Raw genomic sequence first — 22,123 nt, forward strand, 5'->3', positions numbered from 1 at the left:
CAAGTTGGGGTTCCTCTGAGAAGGATCGGTCTGTATAGGCTTGGGCCATCTAGTATCTCTAATTTTACCAATGGTTGAGACGATCCTCGATGCATCAACGCTGAAGTTGTACTCCGATAATTCGGGTTCCTCCGTCGGTCCCAAGTGCCTATCAAACCCGGTTTTGCTCATAAGTCCCTAGGAACTTTGACCTGGATCTTCTCTTCTATCATTCCGAGGTATGTTACGCCTTGAAATGTTCCTTCGATCCTCGATATATGGCTGATATCTTTCCTTATTCGACCTTAGCCCCCTGTCTGCATTTCCTGAATCCTTTGCTAGTAACCTGCTTGGATAAACTGATCCTGAGGGGACTCCCAACTGGTCATCCTCGACCCTAATTTTTGATTGGTACCTGTTATTCACATCTGCCCAAGTCACGGTGAGATACTCGATCAAGTTCTGTTTTTGCTGCTTCGAAGCTATCGAACTTTGTTCATTTAGCCCCTGAGTGAAGGCTTGTACGGCCCAGTCATCGGAGACCAGTGGTAACTCCATTCCTCCATTCATTCTGACTGGAAGCGGGAGACAAATTCCCTCAGCATCTTGTTCTCCCTTTGCTTTATTTTGAATGAGCGCTTCGGCGGCGGATACCAGCATGGGCAAAGAACAGACTTCCTTGTTGCGACTTTTATGGCACCGGCATGTGCCTTTACAAATGTGTCTGCCAACATGGCAAACGAATCAATAGAGTTCGGGGGTAAGTTATGGTACCAAATCATGGCACCCTTAGACAGAGTTTCCCCGAACTTTTTTTAGCAGAACAAACTCAATCTCATCATCTTCCAAATCATTTCCTTTAATGCCACAAGTATATGTGGTGATGTGCTCGCTGGAATTAGTGGTCCCATTGTATTTTGGGATGTCTGTCATCCGAAACTTCTTCGGGATGGGCTTCGGAGCCGCACTCTGGGGGAATTATTTTTGCACGAACTTCTTCGAGTCCAGTCCTTTCAAAATCGGAGGTGCTCCCGGTATTTGGTCGACCCTCGAGTTGTATGTATCCAACCTTTTATCGTTGTCCTCGATCCTTTTTTCTCTTGACTCGATCCTCTTTCTGAGTTCCTCGAGCATTCTCCTAACGGTGGGGTCAGTTCCTGAGCCGTTGTTGCTTGATCTCTCCAGGATTGGCTCAACACGATGAGCGGTTTCTAGCCCAGCCACATTCAGAGTCTTTTGCTGACTCTGCAACTGGGCAATAGCAACTAGTTTTGCTTGCAACATCTCAAAAATTATTCGTAGACTAACTTCTCTTTTTCCTTGAGCCTTTGTCTTTTGAGCGTCTGGTTGATCCCCTCTGCGTACACTTCCTTCGACATCAATGTCGAAATCGACGTTTACGGCAATGTGTGAACCAACATCGACGGGGTTTGGCGATGGTGCTACCCCAGGGTTTAGCGGTGGTACACCTGTCCCTGCATCTATTGCATTGTTTTGTCCATGGGATCCGAGACCGTCGTTTCCATGCACGTGTGCTTTTGTTGAGCTAGATATATCTTAGCCTGAAACCAAAGAATCTTTGACAAGAAAAAGTGTGAAGAATAATATGTGTTATCAGAAAACTAGCACTAAAATAATCACTATTACCTTTAGCCCCACGGTGGGCACCAAACTATTTACCTCGAAAAATGTGAGTAACAATTAAAGGTAATTTGTGGTTTTAAAGATATGTGATTTATTCCAATACTAGTGAATATACAAGTAATATTTGGTTTAAGTAAGAAGAATTGATGAACAAATCCAGTGTTGTTAGAGCAACGAGGACCTCGAGCTCGATTGTCTCGGGGATTTCGAGGTGAGTTAAGAGCAAATAAAGTATGAACAATAAAGTAAAACAATAAAGCCGAAGAACAATTGTGGAGCACATTAAACAAGAAAATCATAGTAGAATGTTCTATTGCTGTGAATAAAATGATCTTTACAAAAGATTGAAGTCCCCTTTATATAGAAAGGGAAAACCCTAACATGGTACATTTCCCAATTAAGGTAAAGAATTCTATTGGTACAGCTGTATAACAACCTAGTAAGGACGCATACTATTTCGTACAAATCTTATCCCTTAATTTATACCTTGATCCACGTGTCCTTGAGAAATTCCCGCTCTTTCTTGAGTGTCATCGAAATTGTACTGTCCTCGAGGCAGATTATGACAGGTCTTCAATTTACTTCTCGAGGTGCGCTTATCCCGGCCAGGATCGATTCTTACTTCGAGCTTCCTAACTCGAGCTCGGGTATTATCAAGTCTTCTAAATCAATCTCTCCGATTTAGACCGTATACAATTTCCTATTATTTGGGATATTTAAATTGCCAAAAAATTTGGTTATTAAATATTTTCTTACTAAACTACCTAAAAAGTCCTAAGCTTTAGACTTTAGCCATCATAGACATGTAACATATTAATTAAATCAATACTAACGTGGGTAATCAAAGTTTACTTCCATTGTAATTATCCCTCGCCAAATTAAAAAGTAAGCAAGAGAAAGACTTTGAATAGAATACTATCATTATTTAGAAAATGTGAATAAATTAATATTTCGGATTCTAAATTCTAACTATGAATTTACCACTTTTAGTTTATTTCAACCTTTTGTCATTTTAACAAAACTCTATTCAAATGACAATGTAAAAGTTTCTAATATATAAATTTTTAGTAAATTTTTTATTTCTTTAAAATATGTAGCATAACATCTTTCATGCTAATTTATTAATATTTATGATTTGAAATTAAATGAAATTTTATTTATCAAACTCTCACAAACTAAAAATCGACCCGGTCGTGATGGCGCCTATCGTGAAACTCGGCCAGCCAACTGATTTCCGAATAATCCATATTTCGTTTAAAACTTAAGTAAAACCATGTTTTCGACTGAAATCCGATAAAAGATATAAAGTAAAAGATAAAACAAAGCGGAAAATACAAGCCCGACCTCGGGTGTCACTGAGTCATGAGCAAAATACTACAACTGTTCGAAATAAACAAGACTAACATAGTCTGGGAATAGCAAACAAATACACTAAGAGGAAGATAAGGAAGGAGAAGGCGAGACTACGATCGCCAGACATCTACCTCGCTATCTCCAAGGAAAGTCCACGACTGAAATGATCAGCAACCGCTACCGTGGCCCGAGACACCTGGATCTGCACACAAGGTGCAGAGGGTAACGTGAGTACACCAACTCAGTAAGTAACAAGTCCAAACTATGGACTGATAGGTAGTGACGAACCAAACCTCAACAGGTAATACAATCAAACTATACAGAAAAGTAGACATGCTTGCAATTCAAGTAAAAACTCTACAGTAACTAAATACAGTCTGAACAGTACGGAGTATAAAGCTCAGGAAATCTCTATGGACCAATGCACAAATAGCATTATAAATGTTTCGTGTACCTCCTCTCACAAGTGCTCAACCACTCGGTACTGTATATGGCCATCCGACCCAGAGAAGATCCATCCCGGAATATATACACATCCCTCACTATCATTAATTGCGCTCACTGGGGGTGTGTTACAAACTCCGGAGGGGCTCCTACATCCCAAGCGCTATCATAATCATCAACATAACAACTGCGGCGTGCAGCCCGATCCCATAACTGTCACTCACAATTAGGCTCTCGGCCTCACTCAGTCATCACTCTCCAGTCTCACACACACGGGCTCACAATGTCATGATACTAGCCCGAACAATGATATGATTTGCCAAATAACAATAATCGAGACTGAGGTATGATATAAAATGCATGAACATGACTGAGTACAGAATATCAATGAAGCTAATGATATGACAGCAAGAAACGACATCTCGGGTCTCAACAGTATCGGCGTGAATCCTTAACATGATAATTAGCACGATTTACAGCTCATTAACTTAATCACATATTCACAACACAGATATCAGCAAGAAAGAGTCACTAAGCGGTGCCATGGAATGATCCAGCCCGCGATTCTCACGGTGCACGCCCACACATCCGTCACTTGGCATTTGCATCACCTCAATAGTAATTATAGAACACATAGTTCGGGGTTTCGAACCCTCAGAACCAAGTTTGGAAGTGTTACTTATCTCAAGCCAAGCCAAACTCTAGCCCGTGACGCCCTTACCTCTCGATTCGGCCACCAAATGCCCCGAATCTAACCCAAATCAGTATATTATCATTAATATACGCTAAAGGAATGAAACACATACGAAAATTATCAAATTAACTCAAAAATCCCGGAATTGGCCAAACCCGACCCCTGGGTCCACGTCTCGGACTCCAATAAAAATCCCAAAACTGGAAAACCCATTCGCTCACGAGTCTACCTACATAAAATTCATCAAAATCTGACGTCAAAAGGTCATTCAAATCCCAAAAATCCATTCTCTAAGTTTTCTTCCATTTTCCCCAGTTTTTACCCCAAATTCTCAAATTAAATGATTAGAATCAAGACATAATTATGGAATTTAACCCAAAACAAGTGAAGAACACTTACCCAATTCACTCCTCTGAAAATCCTCTCTAAATTCGCCTTCTCCCGAGCTCTCTAATGAGTTTTTGAAAATATGAACTAAACCCTCGTTCTTGAGCATAAATATTCTGCCTAGGTGCGCCCTTCATCGCGAACGCGGTCAAAGCCTCGAGTTCGCGAAGCACAAAAATCCACTGCTCAACCCTTCCTCTTTCGCGAACGCGGTCTCTTCCTCGCGAACGCAAAGTTTCAGCTGCTAAAGCCTTTGCGGACGTGAGCTCTCCTACGCGAACGCGATGAACAAACTCTTGGGGTCCCCAACTGCCTCACACTTCTTCGCGAACGCGACTCCACTCACGCGTTCGTGACGCACACTCTGCCTCACCTTCGCAAATGTGGGACCTACATCGCGAACGCGAGGAGCAACTCACCTGCCTCACTCAACATCCCTTCGCGAACGCGAAGAACAAATCTCTGCAACAAAAATACCAGATAATCTGCTATCTTTTCAAAGTCCAAAATGATCCGTTAACAACCCGAAACTCACCCGAGGCCCTCGGGACCTCAACCAAACATTCCAACACATCCCATAACATCATTCAAACTTGTTCCAACCTTCGGAACACTCAAAACAATAATAAAACATCAAATCACCATCGGATTCAAGCCTAAGGGTTCCAAACTTCCGAATTCCGCAAATGATGCAAGAACCTATCAAACCTGGTCCGAATGACATGAAATTTTGCACACACGTCACAAATGACACAACGGACCTACTCCAATATCCGGAATTTCATTCCAACCCCGATATCAAAATTTCCACGGCCGACTAGAAAATGCCAAATTTCCAATTTCGCCAATTCAAGTCTGAATCTTCTACGGACCTCCAAAATACATTCCGATCGCGCTCCTAAGTCCCAAATCACCTAATGAAGCTATCGGAACCATTAAAATTCACATCTGAGACCTTTTTCACATAAGTCAACATCCGGTTGACTTTTCCTACTGAAGCTTACGCAGAAGAGACTAAGTGTCTCATACCTCTCCAAAACCATTCCGAACCCGAACTAACCGACCCGATACCATATAATACAGCTGAACAAGACATAAAGAAGCAGAAATGGGGGAAATGGGGCTGAAATTCATAAAACGACCGGCCGGATCGTTACATCCTCCCCCTCTTAAACAAATGTTCTTCCTCGAACGCGTCAAGAAACATACCTGAAGCCTCAAACAAGTGTGGATATCTGCTCCGCATCTCCCGCTCGATCTCCCAAGTAGCCTCCTCCATGGGCCGACCTCTCCACTGCACTTTCACTGAAGCTATATCCTTTGACCTCAACTTCTGAACCTGACGCTCTAAAATAGCCACTGGCTCCACATTATAAGTCAAATCACCGTCTAACTGAACCGTGCTGAAATCCAAAACACGAGACGGATTGCCAGTATACTTCTGGAGCATAGAAACATGAAACACCGGATGCATACTCAACAAGCTGGGTGGCAAAGCAAGCTCATAAGCCACCTCCCCAATCCTCCGAAGCACCTAAAAAGACCTAATGAACCGAGGACTCAATTTACCCTTCTTCCCAAATCTCATAACGCCCTTCATGGGTGAAACCTTCAGTAGAACCTTCTCCCCAACCATGTAAGACACATCACGGACCTTCCTGCCAGCTTAACTCTTTTGTCTCGACTGCGCTGTACGAAGCCGCTCCTGCATCACCTTCACCTTGTCCAAAGCATCCTGCACCAAGTCTGTACCCAAAAGCCTAGCCTCACCCGGCTCAAACCAACCAACTGGAGATCTACACCGTCTCCCATATGAAGCATCATATGGAGCCATCTAAATACTCGACTGATAACTATTATTATATGCAAACTCTGAGCGGTAGAAACTGATCCCATGAACCCCCAAAATTAATGACACAAGCGCGCAACATGTCCTCCAATATCTGAATAGTGCGCTCGGACTGCCCGTCTATTTGAGGGTGAAAAGCTGTGCTCAACTCAACCTGAGTACCCAACTCTCACTTCACGGACCGCCAAAACTGCAAAGTAAACTGAGTACCTCTATCTGAAATGATGAAAATTTGGACACCATGCAAGCAAACAATCTCTTGGATATAAATCTTGCTAACCGCTATGAAGAATAAATAGTACACACAGGAATGAAGTGCGGGAACTTGGTTAGCCGATCCACAATCACCCAAATAGTATCGAACTTCTTAAAAGTCCGTGGGAGCCCAACTACAAAGTCCATGGTGATCCGTTCCCACTTCCACTCTGGAATATCTATTGTTGAAGCAAGCCACCCGGTCTTTGATGCTCATATTTCACCTGTTGACAATTGAGACACTGAACTACAAATCCTACAATATCCTTCTTCATTCTTCTCCACCAATAATGCTGTCTCAAATCCTGATACATCTTCGCGGCACTCGGATGGATGGAATACCGTGAGCTATGGGCTTTCTCCAGAATCAACTCCCGAAGCCCATCTACATTGGGCACACATATCCGGCCCTGCATCCTCAATACTCCATCATCACCAATAGTCACATTTCTGGCATCGTCGTGCTGTACGCTGTCCTTAAGGACACGCTAATGAGGATCATCATATTGGCGCTCTCTGATGCGATCAAACAAGGAAGACCGAGAAACCACACAAGCTAAGACCCGACTGGGCTCCGAATTATCCAACCTCACAAACCGATTGGCCAGGGCCTGAACATCAACTGCAAGAGGTCTCTCCCCAGTAGGAATATACGCCAAACTGCCCATACTCACTGCCTTCCTACTCAAGGTATCGGCCACTACATTGGCCTTCCACGGATGGTACAAGATAGTGATGTCATAATCCTTTAGTAGCTCCAACCATCTCCGCTGCCTCAAATTGAGATCCTTCTGCTTGGACAAGTGCTGGAGGCTACGATGATAAGTAAACACCTCACAAGACACACCATGCAGATAATGCCTCCAAATCTTCAACGCGTGAACAATTGCAGCCAACTCTTGATCATGAATAGGGTAGTCCTTCTCATGTGGCTTCAACTGACGAAAAGCATAAGCAATCATTCTACCGTCTTGCATCAACACACACCCAATACCAACTCTCGAAGCATCACAATACACTGTATATGAACCTGAAGCTGATGGCGAAACTAACACTGGAGTTGTGGTCAAGGCAGTCTTAAGCTTCTGAAAGCTCGCCTCACACTCATCCGACCACATGAAAGGGGCACCCTTTTGAGTCAATTTGGTCAAGGGTGATGCTATAGATGAAAATCGTTGAACGAACCGGCGGTTATAACCCGCCAAACCAAGAAAGCTGCGAATCTCTATGGCTGAAGACAGTCCGGGCCAACTCTGAACCGCCTCTATCTTCTTCGAATCAACCTGAATACCATCACTGGACACCACGTGCCCCAAGAAATCCACTGAATTGAGCCAAAACTCACACTTCGAGAACTTTGTATAAAGCTTCTCCTCCCTCAATCTGCACCACAACTCTCAGATGCTCTGCGTGCTTCTCCTAACTACGCGAGTATACTAGAATATCATCAATGAATACAATGACAAACGAGTCGAGATAAAGCCGAAACACACTGTTCAAAAATGCATGAACGCTGTTGGGGCGTTGGTCAGCCCAAAAGACATTACAAGGAACTCATAACGACCATATCGGGTCCTGAAAGCCGTCTTAAGAACGTCCGAGTCCCTGATCTTCAACTGGTGATACCCTGAACAGAGACCAATCTTGGAGAACATCCTCTCTCCCTGAAGCTGGTCAAATATATCATCAATACGAGGCAAAGGATACTTGTTCTTGATTGTGACCTTGTTCAACTGCCTGTAATCAATGCACATCCTCATATTGCTATCCTTCTTCTTCGAAAATAGAACAAGCGCACCCCACGGTGACATACTAGGCCGAATAAACTCCTTATAAATGAGTTCCTGAAGCTGCTCCTTCAACTCCTTCAACTCTGCAGGTGCCATATGATACGGTGGGACAGAAATGGGCTGAGTGTCCAGCACCAAATCAATACCAAAATCATTATCCCTTTCCGGTGGCATGCCCGACAGGTCTGCAGGAAACACATTCGGAAAGTCCCTCACTACCGGAATTGAATCAATGGTAGGAGTCTCTACACTAACATCCCTCACGAAGGCCAGATAAGAAAGACAACCCTTCCCAACTATCCACTGGGCCTTCAAAAATGAAATCACTCTACTGGGAACATAATCCGTCGAACCTCTCCACTCAATCCGTGGCATCCCCGGCATAGCCAATGTCACTGTCATAGCATGACAGTCCAAAATAGCACGACAAGAGATAACCAATCCATGCCCAATATCACATCAAAATCAACCATACTAAGCAACAAGAGATCCACTTGGGTATCCAAACCCCCAATAGTCACCACACACGATCGATATACACGATCTACAACAATAGTATCGCCCACCTGAGTAGATACATGAACAGACGAAACAAGAGAATCGCGAGGCATATCCAAATAATGAGCAAAATATGATGACACATATGAAAAAATGGAACCACGATCAAATAATAAAGAGGCATCTCTCTGGAAGACTGAGACAATACCTGTAATCACAACATCTGAAGCAATAGCATCTGGTCTGGCTGGGAGGGCATGGAAACGGGCCTGACCACCACCTGATCGACCTTCCCCTCTAAGGCGGCCCCTATCTGACTCACCTCCACCTCGAGCTGACTGAGCGGGTGGAGAAGTAATGGTGTTGAAGTCGAAGGATGACTCCTCTACTGAGATAAACCTCCCGTAAGACGGGGACAAAACCTCTTAATATGACCCAAATATCCACACTCAAATTAACCTCTCCCGGTAAATGGCGGTGGTGACTGAAGGGAGCCCCAGCACCGGGATGCCCACTAGAAGAACCAGGCATAGATGAGCCCTGAACTCATGGTGCCTGAGTCGAACTATGAGCTGGAAGGGCATTGAGAGATGAGTAACCCTGATGTGAACTGTGAGAACTGTGGCCAGATAATCCACCACGGTGGTCCGAATAGGCTGGCTGAGCATGTCTAAATGTGCGGCCTCTGCCGTGCTGAAACTGACCTCCCAAAGGAACACCACCAAAACTACCAAATCCCCTTGGCCTCTTGGCCTCCCTCTCAACTTGCTCCTAGCGGCGAATTAATTCTATCTCTCAAGAAATGTCAACCACCTCCTCAAAAGAAGCACCGGACACCCTCTCTCTGGTCATAAAAACTAGTAGCTGATAAGCGAGGCCATCCACGAATCTCCTGATCCTCTCCTTATTTATAGGAACCAAACAAATAGCATGACGGGCTAACTCATCAAATCTCATCTCATACTGTGTCACAATCATATCATCCTAACGCACCTGCTCGAAATACCTGCGCAGCTGCGGGACTGAGGCACATACTTCTCCAGGAAGAGTACGGAGAACTGCTGCCAGGTAAGGGGCGCTGCACCAACAGGCCTACGCCTCTCATATGCCTCCCACCAAGTAAAGGAAGCTCCAGAAAACTAAAAAGTAGTAGATGAGACCCCACTAGTCTCCAGAATACCCGCTGTACATAGGATCCTCTAAGACTTGTCTAAGAAACACTGGGCATCCTCTCTCTTTGTACCACTAAAAGTCGGAGGCTGAAGTCTACCAAACCTCTCAAATCAATGCTGCTCGTCATCTGGCATAACTAGAACCACATAATCCTGAGCAGGTGCAACCGGTTGGGCTAGTGGTGCCTCCGGTATCTGTAGTCCCTGAACAACCTGCTCGGGTGTACGGGGGCAGGAGTCTGAGGTCCTCCTCCGGCCTGAGAAGTAGCTGATGCAGTAGTAACTGTGACAGCCTAAGCAAGACTGGTGCACACGGTTAGAATTTGAGCCAAGGTCTCCTGGAGACTCGGAATAACAATAGGCACAGTCGGTGCCTGGACTGGTGCTGCTGGAGCATCCCCCGTTGGAGCCTGATCATGAACTGGGGCGGCTGGTGGATCTGCAGGTGCTTCCTTAGCTGCTCTGCGGGCTACACCCCTGCCCCTACCACGACCTCGACCTCGACCTTGGCCTCTAGTGGCCCCAACCGGTGGTGCTGGTGGTCGTCCGTCCTGACCGGTAGCACGTGTCCTCACTATCTGTGAGAGAATAGAATAACAAGAGTTTAGTACTAGAATCAACAGATTCACACGACAAGAATTCAACAATGTGGAGTTTTGTCCTAAAGGTTCTGCAGCCTCCCGAAGATAAGTACAGACGTCTCCGTACCGATCCACGAGACTCTACTAAACCTACTCATGACCCGTAAGACCTATGTAACCTAGGCTTTGATACTAATATGTCACGACCAAAAAACCGACCCAGTCGTGATGGCGCCTATCGTGAAACTAGGCCAGCCAATTGATTACCAAATAATCCATATTTCGTTTAAAACTTAAGTAAAACCATGTTTCCGACTGAAATCCGATGAAAGATATAAAGTAAAAGTCAAAACAAAGCGGAAAATACAAGCCCGACCTCGGTTGTCACTGAGTCATGAGCAAAATACCACAACATTTCAAAATAAAAAAGATAACATAGTCTGAGAATAACCAACAAATACACTAAGAGGAAGATAAGGAAGAAGAAGGCGGGACTGCGATCGCCAAGCAACTACCTCGCTATCTCCAAGGAAAGTCCACAACTAAAAATGATCAGCAACCGCTAACGTGGCCCGAGACACCTGGATCTGCACACAAGGTGCAGGGGGTAACGTGAGTACACCAACTCAGTATGTAACAAGTCCAAACTATAGACTGACTGTCACGCCCCCTTTTTCTCGCGAAATCGGGTTTCGACATTTTTTGGGTCAACTCCTTTCCTTTTGGGATTGGGTAAGGGATTTGTAGAGTCGCCACCTAACGGATTAAGGTGTGTTAGGGCACCTAGAACAGTTAACTCATACAACCAGTTTACATCACCAGAGATCGGGTAGGGGCTCGAAATTACCTTGAGGGGAAGGTGTTAGACACCCCTCGAGGTCCACAACAGTGGGTCCCGGCCGAACTTAAATTAGGCGAATTAGTCTTTAAAGGAAAGTTAAAACAAATAGACAATTACTTTAAAACAAAAATTAAAGGGGTCCTACGCTTTTTAGCGTATAGGATCTTTTCCATGCAATACTTGGTAACTTTCCCTAAGTAGGGGTGCTACACATAGCATTAGCGCACATGTCATCATTTTCTTTACTACCCAATTACTATCTTTCAGTTATTACCTGAGCGTTCTAGTAGCTTCTAATGTGTACCTTATGCGTGCACTAACCATCCCTTACCTATGGTCCTGGAGGTGTTTAGGACTTCTATTTTTGGATGGATCTAGACTCACCTATGTTGCTTAAAAATGAGAAAGCTAAGTGACAAATAAAAGTTCATATAGGACTGTCACACAAGAAGCAATTAAAGGGCTCATGTTAACCTCCACAAATAGCCAACTAATGCACGCAATTCAAAGAAACAAAATTTTATAGTTTAGGATCCTATAGCAGGATATCTAGATGAGCATGAATAGAAGATATAACAGCTTTATTAAAGCGAACAACGATTCTTAACAGTTTGCCTACTGATTTGCTAATACCCTATATCTGAGCATGTTTTCAAACAAGAAGAAATCACAATTTTAGTCCCAGACTTCTTTAATTACCCTATCAGTTTGCCTAAGTGATAACCGGGCAGAATCCTATTGAGATGGTATCCAAACTGTTAATTAGAGACTACAGTTTATAAAAGGGTCACCGATTTTAATAGGCAGATTTTCTCTTTTTTAGATACTACATGCATGCTTTCTAATTAATTACGCCTATAGGCATGATTTCTAAGTGCCAAAACTGATTTTTATATTTATTTTCTATAGGTATAATATCTAAGTGCAGAACTGATTTTATATTTATTTCCTATAGGCATGGTATCTAAGTGCAGAGTTTATTAGTATTTGTTTTCTATAGGTATGATATCTAAGTGCAGAACTAATTTTATATTTATTTCCTATAGGCATAATATCTAAGTATAGAACTGATTAGTATTTATTTCCTATAGGCATGATATCTAAGTGCACATAGATGTTAACAAAATGTCATATGAGTTAGTAATTTTCACAAGGAAGATCCTATATACGTGATCGCTAATACACATTGAGATTTGAAAATATGCGTGAAACATGGGTTCTTCAGGCAGAATTGATAAAAAAACCTATAAATAGGATTTCTAGGATGCCAAGTATGAAACTCCAGATTTTAAGCGGTGAGACAAGATCCTACAGGCATGATTTATAACGGTACGCACATAAAGAATTATCACAACAGCCTACAGACATGGTTTCTACCCGAACCTGACAAAGATATATAAAAATCCCTCCCCTAGCTTTTACTAATAACCCCATATCTGTTTTTACAAGGATTATTACATTATTACAGACAAATATGAATGAATTACACAAAGCTATTCATTACACTATAGGGAGCCTTAGCAAGCCCAACATCAACCTGGGAACCAGGCCATCAAGCAAGCAAGTCTGATGTACATAGGTAGTCCATCCATAATACACAAATGGTCTTCTGATGTGTCAAGGTTCCCAAGGGCCTTAGGGACCCCGGGCAATGCTCACAGCAGAACCTTTCAAACGAAACAGTTTGTAACAGGTTGGAAGACCAGCCCCAATGTGTCAGAGTTCAGAGGAATCTCATGGACCCTAGGCAGTGCTCATACTGGGGGTTGTAGGACCCTAGATAACTAAGAGTAGTAGTATAAAAATAGTTTATAAGGGGCAGTGGATAGTTTTAGAAAAGTAGTTTGATTTTTTTGGGGGCAAACAGGTTCAAAAGACTGCAAATAGAACAGAAACCTCATTTAGTAGATTGGTTCAGGCATAGATACCAGTAATTAAACAATCACAACAAGAGCAGGGACACTTGAATTATAGACAAAGCTGCCTATACATATTTGCACTACCCAACCTGAATCAAACAAAGTCTCACATTATTGAAGGTTACTTAGCTTACTAATTATTACTGCGTGGAATCGTATAGACATGTATTAAGCAGAGAAACATGCTGAAATCACTTTGAACAAAGCAAGATAACAAGAACATAACATGAACTATATGTCCAGCAGAAGCATGTTAGAATATGAACCACTTAACCACACAGACATATAGAATAAAGAGATAACAAGGGCTAAAGCATACTAGTGCATAGTAAACTGGAAACATATAGTAAACAGAACATATCGAGGTTCAAAATAAGCTAGTCATACAAGTCATAAGGAATAAGAATTATAGCATAGTAGTTGAGAAAGAGATGATCAGGAAACAGATATTAAGACAGAAGCATGTTGATGCCTATAGTAAACTGACCACATAGCATATAGAATAGAACATGATAACAGAAATTGAGGCATACCAGTTAAGAAGATAGCAAACAGGAAGGTGAAGGCATGTGGAATCCAAGAGTCTAGCCTTGGCTTTCAGCCAACTAGACAATGCAACAAATCAGATTGATAAAAAGAACTCAAATTGTATAAGTGTAAGTGTGTAAGTGTAGGTTTGTAGGTGTTAGCTTGTGTGTCTCAGCGTGTGTTATAAAATCAGAACAATGAAGGGTTTTATAGCACATAATAGAGTAAAACCAAATAAGGTAGGAGAATCAATGGTACACAAATAAGGCAAAGAAATCAGTTAATCAATCAATTAGGGTTAAACAAAAATCACTTAATAGGACAAAATTACGAAATTATTACTTAGATTAAGGAGAATCTTACACGAAATCAATTAGCAAACAAGATTGAGGTTTAATAAGGTACGTAATAAGTACAGAAATCACTCAAAGGTCGGTCATAACAATCAAGGTGCAGAAATCAGGCTAGTGATACAATTAAGGAAAGTAGTACCACTTACGAGTCACATATATGAGGAACGAATGGGTAAAAGAAGAGATAATTTCAAACCCTAATTAGGCAAATAAATCAATTACTCAGTTTAACTGACAGCCAAAGCAAACGGGCAAACATTATAGCAAGCAGTAGAATAATTAGAAACCCTAGGGCATAAAGACATAGGGATGAAAATCAGTCGAAAAGTAAAGGAAGAAAACCGAAGTTAAATACATAAACATTTTGCAGAAACTTCTTTAAAAATTGAAACCCTAGCTATTAGGGAAAAACGAAAATCGGTTAACAATAATAGGGAAAACAGCAGAATCTTAAAGAAAAAGTAACAAACAAACTCAAACCGCTTCAGATCTAAAGAGATCCAAACGGATTTAGCCAGAAATAGTCAGAGTATATAATAACAGAGGTGAGAAAAATCTGGCTTGAACCACAGATTTGAAGCCATAAGCACGGAGATATTAGTACTCACAGACATATGAATGAACACAGACGGATTCATCGAGAACATGAGGGGTTTGAACCAAATCTGGTTCGAATCTCTTTGAGATTCCATAGATTGAAGGGGTTCAGGTGATGCCGGGCTAAGGTTAGGGGAAGGTTGAGAGAGAAGAACGGAGGAAGGGATTCAGGGGCAGCGGGATTTGGAAAATGAGGTAGGGTTTGGGGGTTTTGGTATATTAAAAAAGAAGGTAAATCCTGGACCGTTGATCTTTTGAGATCAACGACCGGGATTGAACCTGGGTTGGGGAGGGTAGTGGATCAAGGTTATAGGTTGGTGGGTTAATTTAATTGGGCTGGGGTGGGGTGGAGATTGGGCTGAGGTCCGAAAAAATTAAATTAAAGAGGCTATATGTTAAATACCCAATTAATTTGATAAAATAATTTATAAAAATAGCTAATAAATGATAAAATATGATATTTATGCATAAAATTGATTCAAAATGATTGCTTAATATTGTAAAAATATAAAAGGTCATTTTCTGCATAAATGATGTAATTATGCATATATATGGGCTATTATTGCAAAATATGCAATTCTAACCTTAAAAATGCAAAATATAATTATGAAAATGCAATTAAAATATTTAAGCGATATGTGGGCATAAATAATAAATTTAAATGATGAAATCATCATAAAATAATATGAGGGATAATTATTGGATATTTGTATAAGTAAAAAATGCTGAAATAAATTGATTTAAAACCTTTAAAAATTGCAGAAAAATTATGGAAATACTTGTGCATGTTTGTAAAGGCACACTATCTTTAAAAATATATATGCATATTTAAAATATTTGAGGGAAAAATTGGGTATCAACAACTGCCCCTCTTTAACCGGGAAGTATAAAAGAGTTATCGGGTAAAGAAATGATGACCGATTTTGACCGAATGGGGGGTGTTTTGAAAAATATAGGCCGGACCCTGGTCTCTGAGCTGCCTACATATCCATGGTTTTACAGGAATCAGGCCATGTGTAGTTTCGGACCCACCGGTGAATGAAACCGATGGAAATGTTATAGGAATAATTATATGTTTCAAAAAGGGTTCTTTTGGGAAGGATACTATCAGATGGGTTTATGCGGGGTTATGAAGGCGAATCTGAATTGTAACGGATGTATCACATGGCATGTATTTTAACGGTCATGGAGTGAAGGCGAGCAATTGATGAGGATCGGTTACGTTTGAAATAATAGCAAGGTATAAATTGGTACGAGTGGAAACCGGAGCGAAGCTTGCTCCTGTTTGAAGAATGGTTACTTCCTGAACTACCTGCAAAACTTAAAACATGATGCATGCAAGTATATAGATTATTGCGAGAATTTAAACATGATGAAAAATCCCTTTGGACCATGAAGGTTGTCTTTGGACGGAGAGGATGACGTCCTTAGACCGTGGCGTCCTGGGCCATGAATCATGAGATACGAGATTCACAGAACATGAAATGATGTCCTCGAGCCATGAAAATGGTGCCTCTGAACCATGACGCCTTTGAATAATGACGTGCAGTATTGAGAGATCCTCAGGCCATGACATGGTGTCTTCAGGCTATGAGGATGATGCCTTTGGACAAGTTGGCTATATATCAACCCATGAAATGCGGAGACATGATACCAAAAGTAATAATAAGGCAACGCTTAGCCTCGTGCAGAGTTAGGAGGCAGAGCTTAGCCCCAAGACAAGAAGATAATGCAAATTGAAAATGGAGCAACACTTATGCAGAGGGAGACAATGCTTAGTCTCATGAGAAGGAAATGCTTTGCCTTATGCAAATAGAGAGGCAGGGCTTAGCCTCATGTAAGAAAGGGAGACAATGCTTAGTCTCATGCGGAGAGAAGGCAATGCTTAGCCTTATGCAAATATGGAGGCATGGCTTAGCCTCATGCAAGAATTGAGACAGGGCTTAGTCTCATGCAGGGGAAGGCAATGCTTAGCCTTATGCAAATATTGAGGAAGGGCTTAGCCTCATGCAAGATTTGAAACAGGGCTTAGTCTTATGCAAAGAGAAGGCACTGTTTAGCCTTATGAAAATATGGAGGCAGGGCTTAGCCTCATGCAAGAATCAAGACAGGGCTTAGTCTCATGCAGAGAAAAGGCAATGCTTAGGCTTATGCAAATATGGAGGCATGGCTTAGCCTCATGCAAGATTTGAGACAGGGCTTAGTCTCATGCAAGGGAAGGCAGTGCTTAGCCTTATCCAAATATGAAGGCAGGGCTTAGCCTCATGCAAGATTTGAGACAGGGCTTAGTCTCATGCAAGGGAAGGTAGTGCTTAGCCTTATGCAAATATAGAGGTAGGGCTTAGCCTCATGCAAGATTTGAGATAGGGCTTAGTCTCATGCAAGGGAAGGCAATGCTTAGTCTTATGCAAATATAGAGGCAGGGTTTAGCCTCATGCAAGATTTGAGATAGCGCTTGGTCTCATGCAGGGGAAGGCATTGCTCAGCCTTATGCAGTGAACAAGTAGCAAATAGGAGTAGAATATTTCTTAGCTGGAGATATATTTGCGTCTGGTGGCCTGATTGTTATGAGGATAGTGATTTTGATATGTGTATATTTGCAAATACTCCTGTTATGTTCACGGTGCCTGCATCCAAAGAAAAATTGTGAGCTTTGTAGAGGGAGGTTGGTTCGTGCCTTTGTCTGCTTGTTTTGCTTTGCTTTGCTCTTGAGATCCTGTTCAAGTTACCCTAGGTAACATTTGGCTGCCATAGAAATAAAGTTTTCGAAAAATATGCACTTATTTAATGAAATAGAGTTATTTTAGAAAACATAGTGGTATATAATATCAAGTAAATTAGATAAACTAATGACTGTATCACTTTTAGAGACATTGTGGCTTCCTTGCATTAGAATTTTGAGGGTCCTCCTCAAAATTTTGCCCCAGTTTGATCCTGCGTTCTGCGTGCAACGAAGTTTGTTGGATCTGCTCCAGAATTTTGAGAATCCTTCTCAAAATTCTTCCCCAGTTACTTAACCGATTTCTGACTTTCTGGCATACGATGGCGTCGGCTGGACTTATTCCGGAATTTTGAGGGTCCTCCTCAAAATTCTGCCCTAGTTTTTGGTTCTGGGGAAATGAAGATTTTATTAAGATGTGATTGAACCCACAGGGCTGCCTACGTTTCACTTCTTAAACGGGAATCAGGTCAAGCGTAGTCCAGTTACATCAGATAAAGGAATGTAAACAATCTAAACATAGTATCTCTTGACTGCATCTAATTGATAGGTTTTGGCCAAACATCTCCGTCCATTTCCGCAAGTATGAGTGCTCCTCCTGTTAGAACCCTGTGAACCATGTAGGGACTTTGCCAGTTAGGTGAAAATTTCCTTTTGGCTTCATCCTGATGCGGGAAGATCCGCTTCAGCACCAGCTGCCCTGGCGCGAATTGTCTTGGTCTGACCCTTTTGTTGAAAGCTCTAGACATTCTATTTTGATAAAGCTGACCGTGAAATACAACATTCATTCTTTTTCCGTCTATGAGGGCTAGTTGCTCATAGCGGCTCCTTATCTATTCTGCATCACTGAGTTCGACTTCTTGTATGATCCTTAAAGAAGGGATTTCTACTTTGGCTGGAATGACAACTTCGGTACCATAAACCAGTAAATAGGGCGTTGCCCCAATTGATGTGCGGACTGTGGTGTGGTACCTTAATAGGGAATAGGGTAACTTCTCATGCCATTGTTTATGATTTTCTACCATCTTCCTCAGTATCTTTTTGATGTTCTTGTTGGCAGTTTCCACATCTCCATTCATTTGAGGCCTGTATGTTGTAGATTTTTTGTGCTTGATTATGAAGGTTTCACACATGGCCTTCATCATATCACTGTTGAGATTGGTGGCATTATCAGTGATAATCAAGAATTGAACATCCGCCAACCGACTCCATGAGTGATAATGATGCCGAGAAGAATATGGAATTAGAGTTAACTGGTGTAAATAAAAATTTGGTTGAAATTGACTCTAGTCCGGGGAAAAAGAGGATGTCAAAATCAAGGAAGAAGTGCAATTTGGAGGGTTAATGTCACATTCCAAGCATTTTTCGACATTGGAATTGTGTGGTGATATGGGAATTGAACTACACGAGTCAATGAGGGATTGCGAGGAGGAAAGGCAAAAACCATACATCTTACAATTTGAGGGAACAAGAAGGCAAAATGACATTCCTCACATGAAAGCCAAGAAATGCAAAATGAACAAATTAAGATTTGGCTTGATCATCAACTTACCACCCCCACCGCTCGTGGTCACAAGCTTGATTCCAAGCTAGGTGCCCAGTTCATATCGTCTAAGTGGCGAGAAAAGTGGTAAAGTTGTCTTGCGTCGTGCCACGACGTTAAATGCGGCGCTTGGTGGGAGGCAACCCATCATTTTCAAAATTTTTGTTCATTTCTGAAATTTTCTATTTTTAGAATAGCTTAGTATATTATTTTGATCTAATCTACCAAGTTTCAGATTTTTTGGAGCTAAATTGAGGAGGTTGAGAATTGGAATGCATCAAGGCAGTGGCTGCCCAGAAACAAACTGCTGAACCCAGTGAAAAGCGCAGGCAGAAGCGGATAATCAATCGCAGTTGCGGTCGAAACCGCAGGTGCGATTCTTTTGGCGTAGAAGCGCTTAAATATCCGCAGGTGCGGAAATTGAGGAATCTTAATGATCTAATTTCCTCATTTCCCTCAGGTATCTTCTGCTTTTGTTCTCGCAACCCTAAACTCCCACAACTCTAACATACTCCAAACCCTCCACTGCTCGTGAATTCTAGCGCACTCACACAAGAAACAGGTATTTTCTCTCGGTTCTCATCTACTCCTCTCACTCTTGTTCTTCTCTATTCTCATTCTTCTTTTCGCGGACCATCTTCTTCTTTTCTCAGGCCTTTCATGGCCGTCCCTCTAGTCTCAAACCCCCTCTGATTTAGGCTAATATTAGGGTGAGGATTTTGGTTGAGAGTAGGTTAGTGTGTGCTGCTTACTATGAAACAAATTTGTGGAAAATCTGAGTACCCAAATTGTGTGAAGAAGAGTCAATTTTAAACTGCCTGCAAAGTGTTTGATAAACTGTCCAAAAAAAAATTGTATGCTAAGTACCACAAAATCTGTCTCAATAGAATCAGAGATTCATTTAGTGCACTAATTTAGAAGTCTTGAGTATAAATTAGGTGCCAAAATTGGGTTTAAGAATTGAAAAATGTTGAAAAACAATGGGTGTCTGAACCCTTGTATGAATACCGCAGATGCGGAAAATCTACCGCAGATGCGGTCTCCCGCCTGCGTTGTATGTTCCGCAAATACGACTTTTGGCCTATTGAGAAAAACTACAGATGCTGAGGAAACCCGCAGAAGCGGGACCGCACCTGCGAGGGTATTTCCGCAGGTGCGGAAACTAGGCAGACTGGCAATTTCCAGTAGCTTTGGAACTGGTCCTCCCCGGGCTCGTTCAAGTTGATTCTTTAGCCTAATTGCAGTGTTTTAAATTGCTTAACATGATTCTATTGCCCGACTAACTTTGTTTTGATTTTTTGAAGGTATTTTGAGCTAAAATGGACCCAAACATGAACGAAAATGCTCCATAACATCATGAAATTGAGGAGGAGGTTGATGAACCATTTGATAACTCACGCTTCATGTCGTCTGACTGTCAACGCATATACTATGACAACCTCGCCACCAAAAAGATAGTGCTTGAAAAGGGGATCAATGAGGAGAAATTGGCCGAACGGCTCCCAGATTTCTATGCCCGTCTCCATGCCTCCGGATGGTCATGTTTCATTCCCACTCCATGCAAAGCCAATGAGGAGTGGGTCCGTGAATTCTATGCAAATCTTAAGCGCACAAACTTCGCCGACCCACAACTCATCATTAGAGGAAAACTAGCGAGGTTTGGGATGGAGCAGATAAATGACACACTTGGGATTCCTAACTATCCAGTTGAGCCAGTGCGAGAGAAGGATTAGTGCGACAACGGGGAATGGCTTGTCTCAAAACTCTACCCTCCAAGCATGAGAGCAAAATGGGGAAACATGAGAAAGGGTTTGAAGTTAATTGACTTTACAGCTGAAGCAAAAATGTGGCTCTACATCCTCTGCAACAGGGTGTCACCTTGTGGGAATATCTCAGATGTCTCCTACACCAGGGCCTTGATCATTTCATGCATCCTGGACGACATTCTTGTGAATGTTGGTTACTATATCCTGCAGGATTGAGATAGTATTTGTTGGACAATGATGCAGGGTTGATGTTTCCTTCGCTGATCACACAGTTATGCATGAGGGCAGAGGTTGAGATGCGTAGCACCGATCGTTGGTTACCAGCTGATAAACCCTTTCATCCACTAAGAGCGATAGGAGAGGGTAGTGCAGTCAAAAGCAAGAAAAGGAATGTCACCACTACTGCTGCCGGTCCAGAGTCATCTTCATAGGCAGCTGCACCCTAGGGACCATTTGGGGTGCTAAACTCCCAGCTTACATCTATCAGGGAGTTAGTGTCACAGCTTCCGAGTGGGCCCTCATCCTCCCAGTCTGGGCCCGCGTACTTCTCCAAGGAAGACATGAGGAGATACTTAGAGGCACAGAAAAGTCAGGTAGAGTCTCAGGAGAAGATGGCCAAGGTGCATGCAGATCTCCAGTTAGACTTCCAGAAGGAGAAGGAGAAGAACAAGAGGAAGAGCAAATTCATGATCAAGATATGGAGAGGCATAAAGGCTATCATCAAATAGGGGCAGCCAGGCAAGAAGATACAAGTGTAGGCTAAACATGATAGCGAGGAGTGCTCCTTCATGTCAGACGCTGCTGGTGATGATGATGATGATGATGAGGCTACGAGTTCAACACAGCAGTGATCAGCCTTCCTCCCACAGTCTGCTAGTCTGATGCAGACCTCAGGGAGACCCTCAAACTATTTGTGTTTTATTTTTGATATTTTGGAGTGAGGACACCGCAATGTTGTTAGTTGGGGGTGGTGTACATTTTGTCTATACCTTGCTACTTTGACTTGTGCCCTTGCCGGGCGTATTATGTTGTATGGATATTTTGTGCCCTTGCTGGGCTTGTTTTGATATTGTGTATCATGTGCTCTTGCCGAGCGTAGTGTGAGTAGCTATATATATGTGCAGATTAGTCACTTTTGTTGTCCTATTTTAATTTTTCTTTCTTCCTTTATTTATTCTTCCTTTAATATTAGTTGTTGTTGTTAAATATAT

This window comes from Nicotiana attenuata, unplaced genomic scaffold (genome assembly GCF_001879085.1).
Source record: "Nicotiana attenuata strain UT unplaced genomic scaffold, NIATTr2, whole genome shotgun sequence".
Lineage (NCBI taxonomy): Eukaryota > Viridiplantae > Streptophyta > Magnoliopsida > Solanales > Solanaceae > Nicotiana > Nicotiana attenuata.